The following is a 15,000-nucleotide window of genomic DNA, read 5'->3' as shown; positions in this document are numbered from 1 at the left end:
TGTAGTGTTGTATCAGTGGTTACTGTAGTGTTATATCAGTGATTACTGTAGTGTTATATCAGTGATTCCTGTAGTGTTATATCAGTGATTACTGTAGTGTTATATCAGTGATTACTGTAGTGTTATATCAGTGGTTACTGTAGTGTTATATCAGTGGTTACTGTAGTGTTATATCAGTGATTACTGTAGTGTTATATCAGTGATTCCTGTAGTGTTATATCAGTGATTACTGTAGTGTTATATCAGTGGTTACTGTAGTGTTATATCAGTGGTTACTGTAGTGTTATATCAGTGGTTACTGTAGTGTTGTATTAATGATTACTGTAGTGCTATATCAGTGGTTACTGTAGTGTTGTATCAGTCGTTACTGTAGTGTTGTATCAGTGGTTACTGTAGTGTTATATCAGTGGTTACTGTAGTGTTATATCAGTGATTACGGTAGTGTTATATCAGTGGTTACTGTAGTGTTATATCAGTGGTTACTGTAGTGTTGTATTATTGATTACTGTAGTGCTATATCAGTGGTTACTGTAGTGTTGTATCAGTGGTTACTATAGTGTTGTATTAATGATTACTGTAGTGTTATATCAGTGGTTACTGTAGTGTTGTATCAGTGGTTACTGTAGTGTTGTATCAGTGGTTACTGTAGTGTTGTATCAGTGGTTACTGTAGTGTTTTATCAGTGGTTACTAAAGTGTTGTATTAATGATTACTGTAGTGTTGTATCAGTGGTTACTGTAGTGTTGTATGAGTGGTTACTGTAGTGTTGTATTAATGACTACTGTAGTGTTATATCAGAGGTTACTGTAGTGTTATATCAGTGGTTACTGTAGTGTTATATCAGTGGTTACTGTAGTGTTGTATTAATGATTACTGTAGTGCTATATCAGTGGTTACTGTAGTGTTGTATTAATGATTACTGTAGTGTTATATCAGTGGTTACTGTAGAGTTGTATCAGTGGCTACTGTAGTGTTATATCAGTGGTTACTGTAGTGTTATATCAGTGGTTACTGTAGTGTTATATCAGTGGTTACTGTAGTGTTATATCAGTGGTTACTGTAGTGTTGTATTAATGATTACTGTAGTGTTATATCAGTGGTTACTGTAGAGTTGTATCAGTGGCTACTGTAGTGTTATATCAGTGGTTACTGTAGTGTTATATCAGTGGTTACTGAAGTGTTATATCAGTGGTTACTGTAGTGTTATATCAGTGGTTACTGTAGTGTTATATCAGTGGTTACTGTAGTGTTATATCAGTGGTTACTGTAGTGTTGTATTAATGATTACTGTAGTGTTATATCAGTGGTTACTGTAGTGTTGTATCAGTGGTTACTGTAGTGTTGTATTAATGATTACTGTAGTGTTATATCAGTGGTTACTGTAGTGTTACATCAGTGGTTACTGTAGTATTATATCAGTGGTTACAGTAGTGTTATATCAGTGCTTACTATAGTGTTATATCAGTGGTTACTGTAGTGTTGTATCAGTGGTTCCTGTAGTGTTGTATCAGTGGTTACTGTAGTGTTGCATCAGTGGTTACTGTAGTGTTGTATCAGCTGTTACTGTAGTGTTGTATCAGTGGTTACTGCAGTGTTGTATCAGTGGTTACTGTAGTGTTGCATCAGTGGTTACTGTAGTGTTGCATCAGTGGTTATTGTAGTGTTGTATCAGTGGTTACTGTAGTGTTGTATCAGTGGTTACTGTAGTGTTGTATCAGTGGTTACTGTAGTGTTGTATCAGTGGTTACTGTAGTGTTGTATCAGTGGTTACTGTAGTGTTGTATCAGTGGTTACTGTAGTGTTGTATCAGTGGTTACTGTAGTGTTATATCAGTGGTTACTGTAGTGTTGTATCAGTGGTTCCTGTAGTGTTGTATCAGTGGTTACTCTAGTGTTGTATAAGTGGTTACTCTAGTGTTGTATCAGTGGTTACTGTAGTGTTATATCAGTGGTTACTGTAGTGTTGTATCAGTGGTTACTGTAGTGTTGTAGCAGTGGTTAATGTAGTGTTGTATCAGTGGTTACTGTAGTGTTGTATCAGTGGTTACTGTAGTGTTGCATCAGTGGTTACTGTAGTGCTATATCAGTGGTTACTGTAGTGTTATATCAGTGGTTACTGTAGTATTGTATCAGTGGTTACTGTAGTGTTGTATCAGTGGTTACTGTAGTGTTGTATCAGTGGTTACTATAGTGTTGTATCAGTGGTTACTGCAGCGTTATATCAGTGGTTACTGTAGTGTTGTATCAGTGGTTACTGTAGTGTTGTATCAGTGGTTACTGTAGTGTTATATCAGTGGTTACTGTAGTGTTGTATCAGTGGTTACTGTAGTGTTATATCATTGGTTACTGTAGTGTTGTATCAGTGGTTACTGTAGTGTTGTATCAGTGGTTACTGTAGTGTTATATCAGTGGTTACTGTAGTGTTGTATCAGTGGTTACTGTAGTGTTGTATCAGTGGTTACTGTAGTGTTGTATCAGTGGTTACTGTAGTGTTGTATCAGTGGTTCCTGTAGTGTTGTATCAGTGGTTACTGTAGTGTTGTATCAGTGGTTACTGTAGTGTTGTATCAGTGGTTACTGTAGTGTTGTATCAGTGGTTACTGTAGTGTTATATCAGTGATTACTGTAGTGCAATATCAGTGGTTACTGTAGTGTTGTATTAATGATTACTGTAGTGTTATATCAGTGGTTACTGTAGTGTTATATCAGTGGTTACTGTAGTGTTGTATCAGTGATTATTGTAGTGCAATATCAGTGGTTACTGTAGTGTTGTATTAGTGGTTACTATAGTGTTGTATCAGTGATAACTGTAGTGTTCTATCATTGATTATTGTAGTGTTGTATCAGTGGTTACTGTAGTGTTACATCAGTGGTTACAGCAGTGTTATATCAGTGATTACTGTAGTGTTGTATCAGTGATTTCTGTAGTGCAATATCAGTGGTTGCTGTAGTGTTCTATCATTGATTATTGTAGTGTTGTATCAGTGGTTACTGTAGTGTTACATCAGTGGTTACAGTAGTGTTATATCCGTGGTTACTGTACTGTTGTATCAGTGATTACTGTAGCGTTATATCAGTGGTTACTCTAGTGTTATATCAGTGGTTACTGTAGTGTTGTATCAGTGATTACTGTAGTGTTATATCCGTGGTTACTGTAGAGTTATATCAGTGGTTACTGTACTGTTGTATCACTGATTACTGTAGTGTTATATCAGTGGTTACTGTAGTGTTATATCAGTGGTTACTGTAGTGTTATATCAGTGGTTACTGTAGTGTTGTATCAATGATTACTGTAGTGTTATGTCCGTGGTTACTGTAGTGTTATATCAGTGGTTACTGTAGTGTTATATCAGTGGTTACTGTAGTGTTATATCAGTGATTACTGTAGTGTTGTATCAGAGGTTACTGTAGTGTTATATCAGTGATTACTGTAGTGTTGTATCAGTGGTTACTGTAGTGTTGTATCAGTGATTACTGTAGTGTTATATCCGTGGTTACTGTAGTGTTGTATCAATGATTACTGTTGTGTTATATCCGTGGTTACTGTAGTGTTATATCCGTGGTTACTGTTGTGTTGTATCAGTGGTTACTGTAGTGTTGTATCAGTGGTTACTGTAGTGTTATATCAGTGATTACTGTAGTGTTGTATCAGAGATTACTGTAGTGTTATATCCGTGGTTATTGTTGTGTTGTTTCAGTGGTTACTGTAGTGTTATATCAGTGGTTACCGTAGTGTTATATCAGTGGTTACAGTAGTGTTATATCAGTAGTTACTGTAGTGTTATATCAGTGGTTACTTTAGTGTTATATCAGTGGTTACTGTATTGTTTTATCAATGGTTTCTGTATTGTTATATCAGTGGTTACTGTAGTGTTATATCAGTGATTACTGTAGTGTTATATCAGTGGTTACTGTAGTGTTTTATCCGTGGTTACTGTAGTGTTATATCTGTGGTTACTGTAGTGTTATATCAGTGGTTACTGTATTGTTGTATCAGTGGTTACTGTAGTGTTATATCAGTGGTTACCGTAGTGTTATATCAGTGGTTACAGTAGTGTTATATCAGTAGTTACTGTAGTGTTATATCAGTGGTTACTTTAGTGTTATATCAGTGGTTACTGTATTGTTATATCAATGGTTTCTGTATTGTTATATCAGTGGTTACTGTAGTGTTATATCAGTGATTACTGTAGTGTTATATCAGTGGTTACTGTAGTGTTTTATCCGTGGTTACTGTAGTGTTATATCTGTGGTTACTGTAGTGTTATATCTGTGGTTACTGTAGTGATATATCAGTGGTTACTGTAGTGTTATATCCGTGGTTATTGTAGTGTTATATCAATGATTACTGTAGTGTTATATCCGTGGTTACTGTAGTGTTATATCAGTGGTTATTGTAGTGTTATATCAATGATTGCTGTAGTGTTATATCCGTGATTACTGTAGTGGTATATCCGTGGTTACTGTAGTGTTATATCCTGTAGTGTTATATCAATGATTACTGTAGTGTTATATCCGTGGTTACTGTAGTGGTATATCCGTGGTTACTGTAGTGTTATATCAGTGGTTACTGTAGTGTTATATCAATGATTGCTGTAGTGTTATATCCGTGATTACTGTAGTGGTATATCCGTGGTTACTGTAGTGTTATATCCGTGGTTACTGTAGTGTTATATCAGTGGTTACTGTAGTGTTATATCAATGATTGCTGTAGTGTTATATCCGTGGTTACTGTAGTGTTATATCAGTGGTTACTGTTGTGTTGTATCAGTGGTTACTGTAGTGTTGTATCAGTTGTTACTGTAGTGTTGTATCAGTGGTTACTGTAGTGTTATATCAATGGTTACAGTAGTGTTATATCAGTGGTTACTGTAGTGTTATATCAGTGGTTTCTGTAGTTTTATATCAGTGGTTACTGTAGTGTTATATCCGTGGTTACTGTAGTGTTATATCAGTGGGTACTGTATTGTTGTATCAATGGTTACAGTAGTGTTATATCAATGGTTACAGTAGTGTTATATCAGTGGTTAGTGTAGTGTTATATCAATGGTTACAGTAGTGTTATATCAGTGGTTACTGTAGTGTTATATCCGTGGTTACTGTAGAGTTATATCAGTGGTTACTGTAGTGTTATATCAGTGGTTACAGTAGTGTTACATCAGTGGTCTCTGTAGTGTTATATCAATGGTTACAGTAGTGTTATATCCGTGGTTACTGTAGTGTTATATCAGTGGTTACTGTAGTGTTATATCAATGATTGCTGTAGTGTTATATCCGTGGTTACTGTAGTGTTATATCTGTGGTTACTGTAGTGTTATATCAGTGGTTACTGTACTGTTGTATCAGTGATTACTGTAGTGTTATATTAGTGGTTACTGTAGTGTTATATCAGTGGTTACTGTAGTGTTGTGTCAGTGGTTACTGTAGTGTTATATCAGTGGTTTCTGCAGGGTTATATCAGTGGTTACTGTAGTGTTGTATCAGTGGTTACTGTAGTGTTATATCAGTGGTTACTGCAGTGTTATTTCAGTGGTTACTGTAGTGTTGTATCAGTGGTTACTTTAGTGTTATATCAGTGGTTACTGTAGTGTTATATCAGTGGTTACTGTTGTGTTATATCAGTGGTTACAGTAGTGTTATACCAGTGGTTACTGTAGTGTTATATCAGTGGTTACTTTAGTGGTATATCAGTGGTTACTCTATTGTTATATCAGTGGTTACTGTATTGTTATATCAGTGGTTACTCTGGTGTTATATCAGTGATTACTGTAGTGTTATATCAGTGGTTACTGTAGTGTTATGTCAGTGGTTACTGTAGTGTTATATCAGTGGCTACTGTAGTGTTATATCCGTGGTTACTGTAGTGTTATATCCGTGGTTACTGTAGTGTTATATCAATGATTACTGTAGTGTTATATCCGTGGTTACTCTAGTGTTATATCAGTGGTTACTGTAGTGTTATATAAATGATTGCTGTAGTGTTATATCCGTGGTTACTGTAGTGTTATATCCGTGGTTACTGTAGTGTTATATCAGTGGTTTCTTTAGTGTTATATCAGTGGTTACTGTATTGTTATATCAGTGGTTACTGTATTGTTATATCAGTGGTTACTGTAGTGTTATATCTGTGATTACTGTAGTGTTATATCAGTGGTTACTGTAGTGTTATATCAGTGGTTACTGTAGTGTTATATCAGTGGCTACTGTAGTGTTATATCCGTGGTTACTGTAGTGTTACATCAGTGGTTACTGTAGTGTTATATCCGTGGTTACTGTAGTGTTATGTCAATGATTATTGTAGTGTTATATCCGTGGTTACTGTAGTGTTATATCAGTGGTTACTGTAGTGTTATATCAGTGATTGCTGTAGTGTTATATCCGTGGTTACTGTAGTGTTATATCCGTGGTTACTGTAGTGTTATATCCGTGGTTACTGTAGTGTTATATCAGCGGTTACTTTAGTGCTGTATCAGTGATTACTGTAGTGTTGTATCAGTGGTTACTGTACTGTTGTATCAGTGATTACTGTAGTGTTGTATCAGTGGTTACTGTAGTGTTATATCAGTGGTTACTGTAGTGTTACATCAGTGGTTACTCTAGTGTTATATCAATGGTTACAGTAGTGTTTTATCAGTGGTTACTCTAGCGTTATATCAGTGGTTACTGTAGCGTTATATCAATGATTACTGTAGTGTTATATCCGTGGTTACTGTAGTGTTATATCAGTGGTTACTGTACTGTTGTATCAGTGATTACTGTAGTGTTGTATCAGTGATTACTGTAGTGTTGTATCAGTGGTTACTGTAGTGTTATATTAGTGGTTACTGTAGTGTTATATCAGTGGTTACTGTAGTGTTGTATCAGTGGTTACTGTAGTGTTATATCAGTGGTTACTGTAGTGTTATATCCGTGGTTACTGTAGTGTTATATCAATGATTACTGTAGTGTTATATCCGTGGTTACTCTAGTGTTATATCAGTGGTTACTGTAGTGTTATATCAATGATTGCTCTAGTGTTATATCCGTGGTTACTGTAGTGTTATATCAGTGGTTACTTTAGTGTTATATCAGTGGTTACTGTATTGTTATATCAGTGGTTACTGTATTGTTATATCAGTGGTTACTGTAGTGTTATATCAGTGATTTTCGTAGTGTTATATCAGTGGTTACTGTAGTGTTATATCAGTGGTTACTGTAGTGTTATATCAGTGGCTACTGTAGTGTTATATCCGTGGTTACTGTAGTGTTTATATCGTGGTTTGCTGTTTGTTATTATCCGTGGTTACTTTGGTGTTATTCAGTAGGTTTTCTGTATGTTATATCGGTGGTTCTGTATTGTTATATCCAATGGTTACTGTAGTGTTATATCTTGTATCTGAGTGTTATATCGAGTTGGACTGTAGTGTTATTACGGAGTATGCGTGGATTATAGGTGGCTGCTGATGTCTATCCGTGGTGCTGAAAATGTTCATCAGTTGGTTCTGTATTGTTTATCGGTGGTTACTCGGTGTTATGTCTGATTCTGAGGTGTTTAATCGTGAGGCTGCTTGGTTATGTCGGTGGATTTGCTGGCCAGTTTATATTCAGGTGATTACCGGTGGTTCCACCGCGGAATTATGTGTTATATCCGGTTGTGTAGTGTTTATATCGGTGGTTGCTTTGGTACTGTGTCAGTGATTGCTGTGGTGTTGTAGGTGGTTACTGTAGTGTTAATCTGATTACTGTAGTTATCAGTGGTTACTGGAATTGTTTAATTATCGTGGTTACTGCGGATTTGTTACATCATTGGATCGATTATTTATAATCAATGGTTACGGTAATTGTTTTTATTGTTACTCTGGCGTTATATCGGTGGTTACCGGGCGTTTATCGTGATTACTGTGTGTTATATCCGTGGTTTACCGTAGTGTTATTCGTTAGTCCTTACCGTACTGTGTCATTGATTGCTGTAGTGTTGTATCGTGATTCTGTTAGTTTGTATCAGGTGGTTACTGTGGTATTATTGTTATTGCTGTAGTGTTATTTCAGGTGGTTGCTCTGGTGTTGTATCGGTGGTTGGCTGTGGTGTTTATCATGGTTGCTGAGTGTTATATCCGTGGTTCTGTGGTGTTATGTCAATGATTGCTGTAGTGTTGCATTGCTGTAGTGTTACTGCTGAGTGTTATTATCAGTGGTTGCTGTGAGTGTTATATCACTGATTGCAGTGGTTATTATCCGGTGTTTACTGTAATTGATATCAGGTGGTTACTGTAGTGTTATATCCGTGGTTACTGTAGTGTTATATCCGTGGTTACTGTAGTGTTATATCAGTGGTTACTGTAGTGTTGTATCAGTGATTACTGTAGTGTTGTATCAGTGGTTACTGTACTGTTGTATCAGTGATTACTGTAGTGTTATATCAGTGGTTACTGTAGTGTTATATCAGTGGTTACTGTACTGTTATATCAGTGGCTACTGTACTGTTATATCAGTGGCTACTGTAGTGTTATATACGTGGTTACTGTAGTGTTATATCAGTGGTTACTGTAGTGTTATATCAGTGGTTACTGTACTGTTATATCAGTGGCTACTGTAGTGTTATATACGTGGTTACTGTAGTGTTATATCAGTGGTTACTGTAGTGTTATATCCGTGGTTACTGTAGTGTTATATCAATGATTACTGTAGTGTTATATCCGTGGTTACTCTAGTGTTATATCAGTGGTTACTGTAGTGTTATATCAATGATTGCTGTAGTGTTATATCCGTGGTTACTGTAGTGTTATATCCGTGGTTACTGTAGTGTTATATCAGTGGTTACTTTAGTGTTATATCAGTGGTTTCTGTATTGTTATATCAGTGGTTACTGTATTGTTATATGAGTGGCTACTGTAGTGTTATATCCGTGGTTACTGTAGTGTTATATCTGTGATTACTGTAGTGTTATATCAATGATTACTGTAGTGTTATATCCGTGGTTACTCTAGTGTTATATCAGTGGTTACTGTAGTGTTATATCAATGATTGCTGTAGTGTTATATCCGTGGTTACTGTAGTGTTATATCAGTGGTTACTTTAGTGTTATATCAGTGGTTACTGTATTGTTATATCAGTGGTTACTGTATTGTTATATCAGTGGTTACTGTAGTGTTATATCAGTGATTTTTGTAGTGTTATATCAGTGGTTACTGTAGTGTTATATCAGTGGTTACTGTAGTGTTATATCAGTGGCTACTGTAGTGTTATATCCGTGGTTACTGTAGTGTTACATCAGTGGTTACTGTAGTGTTTTATCCGTGGTTACTGTAGTGTTATATCAATGATTACTGTAGTGTTATATCCGTGGTTACTGTAGTGTTATATCAGTGGTTACTGTAGTGTTATATCAGTGATTGCTGTAGTGTTATATCCGTGGTTACTGTAGTGTTATATCCGTGGTTACTGTAGTGTTATATCCGTGGTTACTGTAGTGTTATATCAGTGGTTACTGTAGTGTTGTATCAGTGATTACTGTAGTGTTGTATCAGTGGTTACTGTACTGTTGTATCAGTGATTACTTTATTGTTATATCCGTGGTTACTCTAGTGTTATATCAGTGGTTACTGTAGTGTTATATCAATGATTGCTGTAGTGTTATGTCCGTGGTTACTGTAGTGTTATATCAGTGGTTACTTTAGTGTTATATCAGTGGTTACTGTATTGTTATATCAGTGGTTACTGTAGTGTTATATCAGTGATTACTGTAGTGTTATATCAGTGGTTACTGTAGTGTTATATCAGTGGTTACTGTAGTGTTATATCAATGATTACTGTAGTGTTATATCCGTGGTTACTGTAGTGTTATATCAGTGGTTACTGTAGTGTTATTTCAGTGATTGCTGTAGTGTTTTGTCCGTGGTTACTGTAGTGTTATATCCGTGGTTACTGTAGTGTTATATCCGTGGTTACTGTAGTGTTATATCAGTGGTTACTGTAGTGTTGTATCAGTGATTACTGTACTGTTGTATCAGTGGTTGCTGTACTGTTGTATCAGTGATTACTGTAGTGTTGTATCAGTGGACACTGTAGTGTTATATCAGTGGTTACTGCTGTGTTATATCAATGGTTACAGTAGTGTTATATCAGTGGTTACTGTAGTGTTACATCAGTGGTTTCTGTAGTGTTATATCAATGGTTACAGTAGTGTTTTATCAGTGGTTACTGTAGTGTTATATCAGTGGTTACTGTAGTGTTATATCAATGATTACTTTAGTGTTATATCCGTGGTTACTGTAGTGTTATATCAGTGGTTACTGTTCTGTTGTATCAGTGATTACTGTAGTGTTGTATCAGTGATTACTGTAGTGTTGTATCAGTGGTTACTGTAGTGTTATATTAGTGGTTACTGTAGTATTATATCAGTGGTTACTGTAGTGTTGTATCAGTGGTTACTGTAGTGTTATATCAGTGGTTACTGCAGTGTTATATCAGTGGTTACTGTAGTGTTATATCAGTGATTACTGCAGTGTTATATCAGTGGTTACTGTAGTGTTATATCAGTGGTTACTGCAGTGTTATATCAGTGGTTACTGTAGTGTTATATCAGTCGTTACTGCTGTGTTATATCAGTGGTTACTGTAGTGTTGTATCAGTGGTTACTGTAGTGTTATATCAGTGGTTACTGCAGTGTTATATCAGTGGTTACTGTAGTGTTATATCAATGATTACTGCAGTGTTATATCAGTGGTTACTGTAGTGTTATATCAGTGGTTACTGCAGTGTTATATCATTGGTTACTGTAGTGTTATATCAGTCGTTACTGCTGTGTTATATCAGTGGTTACTGTAGTGTTGTATCAGTGGTTACTGCAGTGTTATATCAGTGGTTACTGCAGTGTTATATCAGTGGTTACTGTAGTGTTGTATCAGCGGTTACTGCAGTGTTATATCAGTGGTTACTGCTGTGTTATATCAGTGGTTACCGTAGTGTTGTATCAGTGGTTACTGCAGTGTTATATCAGTGGTTACTGTAGTGTTGTATCAGTGGTTACTGCAGTGTTATATCAGTGGTTACTGCAGTGTTATATCAGTGGTTACTGCAGTGTTATATCAGTGGTTACTGCAGTGTTATATCAGTGGTTACTGTAGTGTTATATCACTGGTTACTGTAGTGTTATATCAGTGGTTACTGCACTGTTATATCAGTGGTTACTGCAGTGTTATATCAGTGGTTACTGTAGTGTTATATCAGTGGTTACTGCAGTTTTATATCAGTGGTTACTGCAGTGTTATATCAGTGGTTACTGCAGTGTTATATCAGTGGTTACTGCAGTGTTATATCAGTGGTTACTGTAGTGTTATATCAGTGGTTACTGTAGTGTTATATCAGTGGTTACTGCAGTGTTATATCAGTGGTTACTGCAGTGTTATATCAGTGGTTACTGCAGTGTTATATCAGTGGTTACTGCAGTGTTATATCAGTGGTTACTGTAGTGTTATATCACTGGTTACTGTAGTGTTATATCAGTGGTTACTGCAGTGTTATATCAGTGGTTACTGCAGTGTTATATCAGTGGTTACTGTAGTGTTATATCAGTGGTTACTGCAGTTTTATATCAGTGGTTACTGCAGTGTTATATCAGTGGTTACTGCAGTGTTATATCAGTGGTTACTGCAGTGTTATATCAGTGGTTACTGTAGTGTTATATCAGTGGTTACTGTAGTGTTATATCAGTGGTTACTGCAGTGTTATATCAGTGGTTACTGCAGTGTTATATCAGTGGTTACTGCAGTGTTATATCAGTGGTTACTGCAGTATTATATCAGAGGTTACTGCAGTGTTATATCAGTGGTTACTGTAGTGTTATATCAGTGGTTACTGCGTTGTTATATCAGTGGTTACTGCAGTGTTATATCAGTGGTTACTGTAGTGTTATATCAGTGGTTACTGCAGTGTTATATCAGTGGTTACTGCAGTGTTATATCAGTGGTTACTGCAGTGTTATATCAGTGGTTACTGCAGTGTTATATCAGTGGTTACTGTAGTGTTATATCAGTGGTTACTGCGTTGTTATATCAGTGGTTACTGCAGTGTTATATCAGTGGTTACTGTAGTGTTATATCAGTGGTTACTGCAGTGTTATATCAGTGGTTACTGCAGTGTTATATCAGTGGTTACTGCAGTGTTATATCAGTGGTTACTGCAGTGTTATATCAGTGGTTACTGCAGTGTTATATCAGTGGTTACTGCAGTGTTATATCAGTGGTTACTGCAGTGTTATATCAGTGGTTACTGCAGTGTTATATCAGTGGTTACTGCAGTGTTATATCAGTGGTTACTGCAGTGTTATATCAGTGGTTACTGTAGTGTTATATCAGTGGTTACTGCGTTGTTATATCAGTGGTTACTGCAGTGTTATATCAGTGGTTACTGTAGTGTTATATCAGTGGTTACTGCAGTGTTATATCAGTGGTTACTGCAGTGTTATATCAGTGGTTACTGTAGTGTTATATCAGTGGTTACTGCAGTTTTATATCAGTGGTTACTGCAGTGTTATATCAGTGGTTACTGCAGTGTTATATCAGTGGTTACTGCAGTGTTATATCAGTGGTTACTGTAGTGTTATATCAGTGGTTACTGTAGTGTTATATCAGTGGTTACTGCAGTGTTATATCAGTGGTTACTGCAGTGTTATATCAGTGGTTACTGCAGTGTTATATCAGTGGTTACTGCAGTATTATATCAGTGGTTACTGCAGTGTTATATCAGTGGTTACTGTAGTGTTATATCAGTGGTTACTGCGTTGTTATATCAGTGGTTACTGCTGTGTTATATCAGTGGTTACTGTAGTGTTATATCAGTGGTTACTGCAGTGTTATATCAGTGGTTACTGCAGTGTTATATCAGTGGTTACTGCAGTGTTATATCAGTGGTTACTGCAGTGTTATATCAGTGGTTACTGTAGTGTTATATCAGTGGTTACTGCGTTGTTATATCAGTGGTTACTGCAGTGTTATATCAGTGGTTACTGTAGTGTTATATCAGTGGTTACTGCAGTGTTATATCAGTGGTTACTGCAGTGTTATATCAGTGGTTACTGCAGTGTTATATCAGTGGTTACTGCAGTGTTATATCAGTGGTTACTGCAGTGTTATATCAGTGGTTACTGCAGTGTTATATCAGTGGTTACTGCAGTGTTATATCAGTGGTTACTGTAGTGTTATATCAGTGGTTACTGCGTTGTTATATCAGTGGTTACTGCAGTGTTATATCAGTGGTTACTGTAGTGTTATATCAGTGGTTACTGCAGTGTTATATCAGTGGTTACTGCAGTGTTATATCAGTGGTTACTGCAGTGTTATATCAGTGGTTACTGCAGTGTTATATCAGTGGTTACTGCAGTGTTATATCAGTGGTTACTGCAGTGTTATATCAGTGGTTACTGCAGTGTTATATCAGTGGTTACTGTAGTGTTATATCAGTGGTTACTGCGTTGTTATATCAGTGGTTACTGCAGTGTTATATCAGTGGTTACTGTAGTGTTATATCAGTGGTTACTGCAGTGTTATATCAGTGGTTACTGCAGTGTTATATCAGTGGTTACTGCAGTGTTATATCAGTGGTTACTGCAGTGTTATATCAGTGGTTACTGCAGTGTTATATCAGTGGTTACTGCAGTGTTATATCAGTGGTTACTGCAGTGTTATATCAGTGGTTACTGCAGTGTTATATCAGTGGTTACTGTAGTGTTATATCAGTGGTTACTGCAGTGTTATATCAGTGGTTACTGCAGTGTTATATCAGTGGTTACTGCAGTGTTATATCAGTGGTTACTGTAGTGTTATATCAGTGGTTACTGCGTTGTTATATCAGTGGTTACTGCAGTGTTATATCAGTGGTTACTGTAGTGTTATATCAGTGGTTACTGCAGTGTTATATCAGTGGTTACTGCAGTGTTATATCAGTGGTTACTGCAGTGTTATATCAGTGGTTACTGCAGTGTTATATCAGTGGTTACTGCAGTGTTATATCAGTGGTTACTGCAGTGTTATATCAGTGGTTACTGCAGTGTTATATCAGTGGTTACTGCAGTGTTATATCAGTGGTTACTGTAGTGTTATATCAGTGGTTACTGCAGTGTTATATCAGTGGTTACTGCTAGTGTTATATCAGTGGTTACTGCTAGTGTTATATCAGTGGTTACTGCAGTGTTATATCAGTGGTTACTGCAGTGTTATATCAGTGGTTACTGCAGTGTTATATCAGTGGTTTACTGCAGTGTTATATCAGTGGTTACTGCAGTGTTATATCAGTGGTTACTGCAGTGTTATATCAGTGGTTACTGCAGTGTTATATCAGTGGTTACTGTAGTGTTATATCAGTGGTTACTGCAGTGTTATATCAGTGGTTACTGCAGTGTTATATCAGTGGTTACTGTAGTGTTGCATAAATTGCAAATGTAGTATTGTAACAGTGGTTAGTGTAGTGTACACACTAATACCAGGTGATGTACACACTAATACCAGGTGATGTACACACTAATACCAGGTGATGTACACACTAATACCAGGTGATGTACACACTAATACTAGATGATATACACTAATACCAGGTAATGTACACACTAATACCAGGTGATGTACACACTAATACTAGATGATATACACTAATACCAGGTAATGTACACACTAATATCAAGTGATGTACACACTAATACCAGGTTATGTACACACTAATACCAGGTGATGTACACACTAATACCAGGTGATGTACACACTAATACCAGGCAATGTACACACTAATACCAAGTGATCTGCACACTTATTCCAAATGATATGCATACTAATATCAGGTGATGTAGACCCAAATACCGGTGGTTAGCGTAGTGTACACACAAATACCAGATGATGTACACAGAAATACCAAGTGATGTTCACACTATTATCAGATTATGTACACACTAATACCAGGTGATGTGCACACTAACACGAAACGATGTACACACTAATACCAAACTATGTACACACTAATACCATGTGTTGTAC

The sequence above is a fragment of the Cherax quadricarinatus genome, chromosome 23 (assembly GCF_038502225.1).
Source record: "Cherax quadricarinatus isolate ZL_2023a chromosome 23, ASM3850222v1, whole genome shotgun sequence".
Taxonomy (NCBI): domain Eukaryota; kingdom Metazoa; phylum Arthropoda; class Malacostraca; order Decapoda; family Parastacidae; genus Cherax; species Cherax quadricarinatus.
Note: the sequence above shows the minus strand (reverse complement) of the source record.